The sequence below is a fragment of the Alligator sinensis genome, unplaced genomic scaffold (genome assembly GCF_000455745.1).
Source record: "Alligator sinensis unplaced genomic scaffold, ASM45574v1 scaffold347_1, whole genome shotgun sequence".
NCBI classification, from domain to species: domain Eukaryota; kingdom Metazoa; phylum Chordata; order Crocodylia; family Alligatoridae; genus Alligator; species Alligator sinensis.
Genome location: NW_005841922.1, coordinates 2,538,740 through 2,547,959, shown reverse-complemented (window position 1 = coordinate 2,547,959; position 9,220 = coordinate 2,538,740). Strand labels below are relative to the sequence as shown.

The following is a 9,220-nucleotide window of genomic DNA, read 5'->3' as shown; positions in this document are numbered from 1 at the left end:
CTATTCGTCATGCATCTGTTGATGCACGATAAAGTGCCATTGGCTTTTCTGATGGCTTCGTTACACTGCCGACTCATGTTCATCTTGGAGTCTGCTAGGACTCCAAGATCCCTTTCCACTTCTGTGCCACCCAGCAGGTCATTCCCTAGGCTGTAGGTGTGCTGGACATTTTTCCTCCCTAGGTGCAGCACTTTGCATTTCTCCTTGTTGAACTGCATTCTGTTGTTTTCTGCCCACTTGTCCAACCTGTCCAGGTCTGCTTGCAGCTGTTCCCTGCCCTCCGGCGTGTCCACTTCTCCCCATAGCTTTGTGTCATCTGCAAACTTGGACAGAGTACATTTCACTCCCTCATCCAAGTCGCTGATGAAGACATTAAAGAGTATCGGTCCCAGGACCGAGCCCTGCGGGACCCCACTGCCCACACCCTTCCAGGTTGAAACCGACCCATCCACCACGACTCTCTGGGTGCGACCCTCTAGCCAATTCACCACCCACCGGACTGTGTAGTCATCCAAGTCACAGCCTCTTAACTTGTTCACCAGTATGGAGTGGGATACCATATCAAAGGCCTTCCTTGGCAGCCATTGTATCAGATTTGTGTGTAGTACTCTGCCACATCTGTAGTACTGTACTGTGTCCAGTTTTGGGCCCCTGAATACAGAAAGGATATGGACAAATTGGAGAGTCCAGCAGAGGGCAATAAAAATAATGAGGCTGGGATACATAACTTATAAGGAGGGTCTGAGGGAACTGGGCTTATTTAGTCTAGAGAAGAGAAGACCGAGGTGGGAGGTAATAGTAGCCTTCAAACTACCTGAAGGGGGGTTCCAAAGAAAGTGGAGCTCAGTGGTGGCAGATGACAGAACAAGGAACAATGGTCTCAAGTTGCAGCAGGGGAAGTTTAGGTTAGATATTAGGAAAAACTTAGTAAAACATTGAAACAGGCTACCTGGAGAGGTTGTGGAATTTCCATCCTTGGAGGTATTTAAGACCTAGCTAGACAGAGCCTTGGCTAGGATGATCTAGTTTGGACTGGTCCTGCTTTGAGCAGGGGGTTGGACTAGATTACCTCCTGAAGTCCCTTCCAACCCTAAATTCCTGTGATTCCATGATTCTACTTTACCTGCTATTTAAATGCAACAGCAGTTGGAGTAAAACATAGGTTTTCTGGATACCATTAAAGTTGCAATGTATGCCTTAGTGAATAAAATTTGCCACATTGATGCAGGTCTCACCTAAACACAGAAGAATTTTATCTGGTGTATCTTTATACACACCCTTTAAACCTCCCCTGCTGTGCATATAAAAATCCTATTAAAAACTGTAAAGAAAATGTTATTTCTATGCTAAGAGAAAGTACCACAAATGTTGCTGTTCCTTTTTCCTGAACTGTCATTGGTAGCAAAAACACTGTTGCTAACAAAAGGTTCTTTAGTAAAACTAATGACATTATGGAAATAGTATAATGCTAGAGGAAAAAGTAAACTGGGCCTCATTGAACAGAGGCCTTCATTGAGCTGGCAATCCTGTGCAGCTACAGTCAAAAATCAAACAAAATGTTAGCATGCATAAGGAATGGGATGGAGGTTGAAACAGGAGTTACATCACAGTTACCCAATGGATTGCCCTCACTTAAAGAAAGTATTGCAGAATTATGTGGATTTTAGCCAAGGCAATGAGAATAGTTAACTAGAAATACAGAAAAAATGTTGAGAGTTCTACCTGAGGATCAAGAGAAATGCAGGGATGGAAGACAGAATAAAATATTCAAGTGGGTACATATAATAAGGAAAAAGTAAAGTGAGTTTCTGTTTTCCCTATTTCAGAATACAGGAAGATATTCTAATGGAAATAAGCAACATTCAAAATTGATACAAAGAACTGCCTTTTCATGCAGTGCTAATTAGATTTGAGTATTTGTGTAATACAAGAATTTAACAATACTCAAAAGAGGCTTTGTCTTTTATGTAGATAAAAATACTGAGAGATGTGATATCAAATTATAATTTTTTGGAGGAAAGAAAGCTGCACACTTCAGGATTTAAGTCAGTCTATAGCTAAGGGATTAGAAAGAAACCTTCATGGGGGTAGATGATTTTAGGGGTGTGAAAGATGCAGCCTGTAGAGCTACTGGTGGGTCTCCAGCCAGTGTGTTGAATTGGTTCTGTGTACTGGTCTAAATTGGGCCCATAGACCAGCTATGCTTGCCAGATGCATCACACAGGGCTGGTCCAGTGCAGGTGCCAGCCCCATGCAGTGCATGCTGCGTCCAGTGTGCACTCTGTACTGGCGCTGCTCATTGGGCTTGCACTGGTACTGAAACATGCTGCATGCAGTTTGTGGGGCTGGAGCTGGTGCTAGAATTACAAGCAACATATGGGGCCCAGTCCCAGGCGCATTAGCTGATTTTTGTCCCTTAAAACATGGCTCTTCTTATGACATTCTGTTACTCTGTTTTTAAATATATATATATGTATATATATAAAAATCAACACAGTACTTGATTGTATTTATAATCAGCACAACTTGGAAGCCATTAGAAGTTTACTAAATGTAATGCAGTTAGTGACTGATACTAGGAAGTAATGTAATATAAATTCTGCCAAAGAAAAATAATCTCTTGGATTATGATGTTGCCTGAAGGCAAAAGTCAATGCACAATTAGTTCAGCTATTTTTACCTAAACAATCTTGGTTTTTTGTTGTTGGGCTTTTTTGTTTGTTTGTTTTTTACTGCTGTTATACCTGGAAACTGTTAACATTTTAAGTCTCTAGGTGGTCGTACGCTCTACACTGCAGCCTTCTGGGGCAGAATCTGAACAGGAAACAGGTTGCAATGCTCTTAAATCCATAAGGATATATATGCAGCAAATCCTTGCTAATTCCCCTGATGCAGGTTTCTAACTCCACCTGCTGCTTAGCAGTAGCCTGAGATTCGAGCTGTGGAAAATGGTAGTTGATGTTGAAGATAGCTCTCCATGGACACGCTTCCCCAATACAAATGGAACAATGGATGTTTTTACATGTGCTTGGGAGTGGGGGGGCATGCTTTAATTAAAGCCACTCTAACTAAAGTGCCCCCAGCGCCTCATGTATCAGTGTCCCGGTCAAAATGGCAGAGGGGGCACTAACCAAAGCTTTTCAAACCACCTGTAGTTAAAGCATTCCTGTCACTGTTTTGAAGCATGGGGGCACCAATAGACGAGACAGGAGGCTGGCTGGATTGTGCTAATTAGCATGCTCCGGCAGATTCAGTTAACTGAGTCTGCTCCTATACGTTGTTATTCACAGTGTGTTGAAGCAGCCTCCAGACTCATTTACAGGCACCCAGTGATTTTTAGAGCTGAATAAATAAAACCCATTTCACTTTTTTAAGGTGAAGGTAGTTTGCAGGTATTACAGAAATGTTCACTTTTAACATGGAGTAGTTTTTCTCTGTAACTTTAAAGCATTTTCTCAAGCAAATCTGAAACACTTTCCCATCCTTTAGCATGGGAGAACTCATAAGAATTTATATGGGACATCATGTTTTCTGAGGAAGTTGGGAGTTTGGGTAGAGGTAACATTAGGATTAGTCAAAATATAACAATAGATTAGTGTAACATTTAACATTAAAATTGCAGTAATCAAGGGTTTTTTTGTTGTTTGGTAGGTTTTTTTTAGTGCTTAACATTTTAAATACAAATGAAATGACAACATTAAAAGTTTTTTTTTAATACAAGTGCACAGTCTAAATTAACTGTACTATATTATGTTTTCTCATTGATCACGTTCTTTCTGAACAATAGGTTCCTATTGCAGCAATTGCACATTAGCAAACATTTTAGTCTGTAGTCTCCTACCCACTTGGAAGTTCATAGATACCTTAACTGAGCTGTCGAAGCATCTTCTGAGTCTGCTTCCCAAAAAGTTATTTCCTAGCAAAAAGTCAGAGCCTATGTAGGACATCAGAACACTGCATCTGCATGTGAGTAATTGATGAGAAACAATAACTTTCTAACCCCAAAGTATTTCCTTTTATGCTTCAAGAAATCCATGTTTTACTTTCAGCCAGAGCTCGTATCTGAGAAAAGAACAGGGGCAAAATAAAAGTTTGTTCTTTATGCAGAAGTTGACAACTATTCCTCAAATCCAAGGATCTAAGACAATCGTTGATGTAGCCTCTTATCTGATAGTAAAGTTCTTGGCTTTGATTTTTTTTCTTTCATGGTCAATCAGCATAACCTCCGAGACTTTATACAAGAAATAGATGAGATCTTTACCTTCAGCAATGTGCTGCATTCTTCTATACATGATGTTTTTCTGAGAGCTTGGAGATTGACAGTTCTTGTTGTTCCTTTGGTTACATTGAGCATACAATTAATAAAGTCATGCTCTATACCTCTATTTTGAAGTAGGATTTTAGTAAGATGTGATTTTATTTTTGTTATTACCTGTTCAGAGTTAAAATCTAAGGTAATGATAGTTTCTTGCAGACTTTTTTTCTATTGAGTTCCTCGTGAACATTAGCTGAATTCTGAATTGAAGAGAGCTAGAGCGTAGGTCATGTCTTCAGATTCTGTGTTTTTCAGTCTAATTACTATAAAGAAGTTCTTAGATCAATGATTTTCCTCAGTAAAAATCCATTTTTCTATTCTGTTTGTCTGCACGTATCCCAGCTTTATAGAGTACTATCAATTCTGACCACCACATCTATTTTCAGATCAGGTAGTTGAAGAGCTTTGCTGATGGCACTTTATTTGTTGTCGATAACCAGCTATTCTTACATCCTTGTATTTTACTTGTTCTACAGGCCTTCTTCTAGCCTTTGGTCCATGACTTGTTTTCTATAATACCAATTGAAAAGAGCTGTAACAGAGTTTCTTTTGGGCAGTCACTGCAGTTTAGACAAATTATTTCCACCCCACAAATTCCCTTTTCTGAAAGAGAAGCCCAAGTTTAATTACCAAGAACAGCCCTAATACCAAGATTTTTTTTTTAATTACTGTAATATAAACTTTATTTTTTAATGCTTATGACTTTACTAAACTTCTTCTATGCAGCCTAAAAATTTATGTGTTGGATATCTGCCTCAGGCTATTTTTTTTCCTTAAGCTTAAGCAAAACAGTTCAGAGGTTTTGAATATCAAAGTGGAGGAAATGCATTAGTTTTCTTTGTGAAACATTTGCAAAGTTTTTTGGGGTGGGTTTTTGTTTGTTTGGGTTTTTTTAGCATTAGCCTCTATAGCATTTCCATGGTTTGAACAAATCCCTTAAATTTAGCAAGAGGAGAGGTGGCATGTTAATTGAGGTATGGTTTTTGCTTTCTCAGGGACAGGCTAAGATAGGGCTGTCCAACTGATGGCCTGCTGACTGCATGCACCCCACAATGGCCCAGCATTGGGTCTGTGGCCACTGGTGCAGATTATTCAGGAGTGGGGTGGGGGGATCTGTGTGCTGTAGGCACAGCAGGGTTGTGGGGAGAGGCCAGGAAATCCCAGAGGTCTGCAATGCTGCCTGTATGTTGGGGAAGGAGGCATGCCCTAATTTCATTAGTGAATTCTGTGCTCAGTATGAAACTGATATGTTTGCACGTAAATACTAGGTCCCGGAGCAGCAATATGCAGGAACTTGAACTACCCATGCAGGATGTAAAACTAGAGAATATGTGTGTAACAGAGATAAGATGGAATAGCAGTCATGACTGGAATGAAAGTATTAAAGGGTACAGGAAAGAAAAGTAAAGATGATTAGGTAGCTAATACTATATGTTAATTACATCATAAGAACTGTGAGAAATTCAAAAGGATAACATGGATAAAACCAAGTCTGTCTATATCAGTATCACTTTGGGGAAAGTTTGGATGAAAGGTTTTGTTCAGACTTTTTACATCTCCAAGGTTGGATTTGTATGTGAATAGAGGTCCCTGTAATGTTCTTAAAGAGAGAAATGGCATTAAAAGTAGCATCATTATGGGATACTTAGCTTCCCAGTAGAGACTGGAAAATAAATGTTACTAATGATAGGATTTGATTAATCAGGATATGGGGTGTAATAGAGAGTAGATTTCACAAAATAGTTTCCTAATCAACATGAGGCATTGCTATTCTAGACTTTTTTTTTTGGTAAGTAGTAAGGACATTATTTAAAAAAAAAAAAAAAAAAAAGCTAGTCCAAGAAAGTAACTTTAGACTGAATGATCCTGAATTGAGAATCTGCAAGATCAATATAAAGCCTGGAAATAAGGTTGTCTGCGGGCAAAGTTAAACTAATGGAACTGATTAAGCCAACTGGATTGAGAAGCTCAGGCATATGAGTGGAGGAAGGACTGAAAGTTCTTCAAGTCAGAAGTGCTTTTTTTGTTCTTGCTGCTGTTCTTCAGATAACTGACATTTTTCTAGATAAAGGAAATGGAGTAGAACTGATTTGTCTGGACTTCCTTTGAAATCAGAAGTTATTATTTAAAATGAGGCTCAGCAGAACTATTAAAGCTTGGAGAGAACCAGCTTAACTAAAGCTCCATCCTTGGAAGTTTTTAAGATCTGGCTAGATAAGGCTTTGGCTGGGAAGATCTAGTTGAAGATGGTGCTGCTTTGAGCAGGGGGTTAGATTAGATGACCTCCCAAGGTCCCTTCCAATCCTAATTTTCTATGATTTTCTGATACCCGTTTGTTTTTGTGAAAATGTTATAAATTGGCTATGAAAAAAATTCAGGTTGGAAATAAGAAAAAGGTCAAGTGAGTAAAAGTGAGTTTCTGAGAGTAAAAATATAACTGATGAAGTTTAATCTTAAATTACTTAATGAAAGAGATTACATGATGTTGTGGTAGCAAGAAACAGGAATTGATGACCCATAATGTCCCTTCAAGTACTTTGAGTTACCCATTTTTATTTGACCTGCAGGAGGTTGTACATACTCATTAGTAAGCCTCACAGTGGCATGTGAGTTATTGATATGGTTCTGGGGGTGCTTCATGTAGCAAACCCAGAATATATACCATAATTGTTTAATTATGTGCCTGTTGAGTTTGTCATGTCAACAACCAAATTACATTAGTGACTTACTGACAAAAAGATTCTTAAAATAACCTAGTAAAATATGGCATTATTTGGATAGAGGATTGTTGTGATAGAGTAAAACAAATTTTTAAGTCATAGAAGAGTATGGGCATTCAGTCAGATAAGTATAAGAAAGGGTGACTTAAGAATATTTTTCCAAAATTTTGCAAACTCGATCACTAGCTCTGCATGATGTTGCAGAAGCAAGGGGAACAGGTTTGCTAAAGTAAACATGGTTATAGAATGTTACTAGCCTTTGAAATCACATTCCTGGGCTGTTAATCCTATACCATGATACAATTATTACTGTAAAATGTTCTTGGTTTTGGGGGCGGGGGGGTTGGTTTTTGTTTCTGTTAACTGTTGGGTGCCTTCTCAGATAGAAACTTGCTCACTAATGACTAGAGTGGCTTGTTCTCAGTTCCTCAATATCAAAAGCTATTAAGTAGTCTAAATGAAATTTTAAAAAGACTTACCATTTGTAAAAAAATAAATATATATATATCATTTTGATAGATGTACCATTGATTAATACTGATACATCATAATATGATTACAAAAGTACCATATAGCTTGGTACAGCTGCAGCCATGCCTCCCATGGGTGGGGGGAACTGGGTACTGGGCTCTGCACTCCACTCTGGCCACAGCAGCTGCTGCCTCCGATGGGTGGCAGCGAGGGCTTAGGCGCTGCTGGTAATGGGTAGGGGGCTACAGACCCCACCCCATAGCCCTGGTAGCAGGGGTGAGGGGCACCAGCAGAGGGAGGGAGGCCCTGTGGGTTGGGGAATGAGGGGCATTGGCAGGCCCAGGGGGCTGTGAGGTGGGAGTGAGGGGTACCAGTAGGGCTGGGGGGAATGGGGGGGCTGTGGGTAGGGAGTGAGTGGCACCAGCAGTGCTAGGGGGTTGTGGGTCCTGAGTAAGAGGCACTGGCAGGTGGGTGGGTGTGGCTTGGGAGTGAGGGGAAAATGGCATGGGCAGGGCACTGGCATATCACAGCTGCTCAAATATTGTGTTTAACTGATACCAATATTTATAGTGGCATTTTGTTTTAATTGTGGAAAAATGCAGGTTAGGGGGGGTTTAATCAGAGAACTTGCTATTTTTTAAACAGAGAAAACCAGTATCCCTGGCCATAATTTTGAATAGATGAATGTGATCTTGTGAATAACTCTAAAAATCAGGAATATGTTTCGTTATTCCTATGGGTATCATTGTTACTGGTCCCTTGGTATGTGAGGCAAGGAAATAGAGAAGTCAGACTCATCAGTGAGTCTTCAAATGACTGGTCTGAGGAGGCTGATCTGAGATTGGCAAGTTCAGCTGCATACATGACAAATAGTTCTAGGAGAAAGGAGTAGATTCTGATGATGATGGATCTTTCCCTTTGTCTCTCTCATCTATCCGCCTCCATAGTGATGTGAGTTTGCTCAAAATAATTGATGCTTCAGTATACATCGCAGTGCCACCGAGGACGATTTAGTGCTTGAGTCTTCCAGGTATTGATGTTAATATTTCATGTCTTTAGATTGGCCTTCAGTGTGTCCTTAAACACGTCTTTTGCCCACCTCAAGCAATGACCATCAGTGAGTTGGGAATATAAGACCCATTTTGGGAGCCGGTTGTCAGGCATCCTTATGACCAGGGATCCTGGTTTTCTCTGATTAAAATTTGAAAATTCTCTGGTTAAAACCCAAAATCCATGATAAAAATTAAAGGCCCTCCACAGCCCTGCCCTGTGCTGCTGGTGCCCCACACTTCTCCCCCACAGTCTCAACAGCCCTCCTGATGCCCCTCGCAACAGCCCCCTGGGCCCACAGACATGCAGATACAGACACTGGCACCCACCCCAGCAGATAAGTGGGGGGGGGCAGGGCAGGGGAAAGTAAAGGTGCTGGTGGGGTAGATCAAGAGGGCATGGGTGCCACTCTGTGGGCCACACATGTTGGCCGGCCTGACAGGAGGTTCACGCACGGAGGCTGCCACCGCAACTGTACCACTCTGCCCTGTGCTACCATCCCATGGCCACCTGAATCGCTTTGCGGGCAAGTGGCGTAGGGCGCAGCTGCAGCAGTGCAGTGGCAACCCCTGTGTGCAGGCCACATATGTGCTGCCTGGCCGGGGGTGAAATGGGGGGCTTGCATGCAGTGGCATGCCCCACAACCGGCTGCATGGCGGGGGGG

At 41.1% G+C, this 9,220-nt stretch overlaps 1 protein-coding gene and 1 non-coding gene across 2 annotated transcripts in view; both read left to right on the top strand.

Moving 5' to 3' along the window:
• The window catches only part of ZFR (zinc finger RNA binding protein), a 66,160-nt gene that overhangs the window by 8,269 nt on the left and 48,671 nt on the right, over positions 1–9,220 (top strand). The gene's annotated exons all lie outside the window — the stretch shown is intronic.
• LOC112549510 lies at positions 7,203–7,338 on the top strand. Its single transcript, XR_003092941.1, has one exon. It is a non-coding gene; the product is annotated as a small nucleolar RNA SNORA66 (small nucleolar RNA).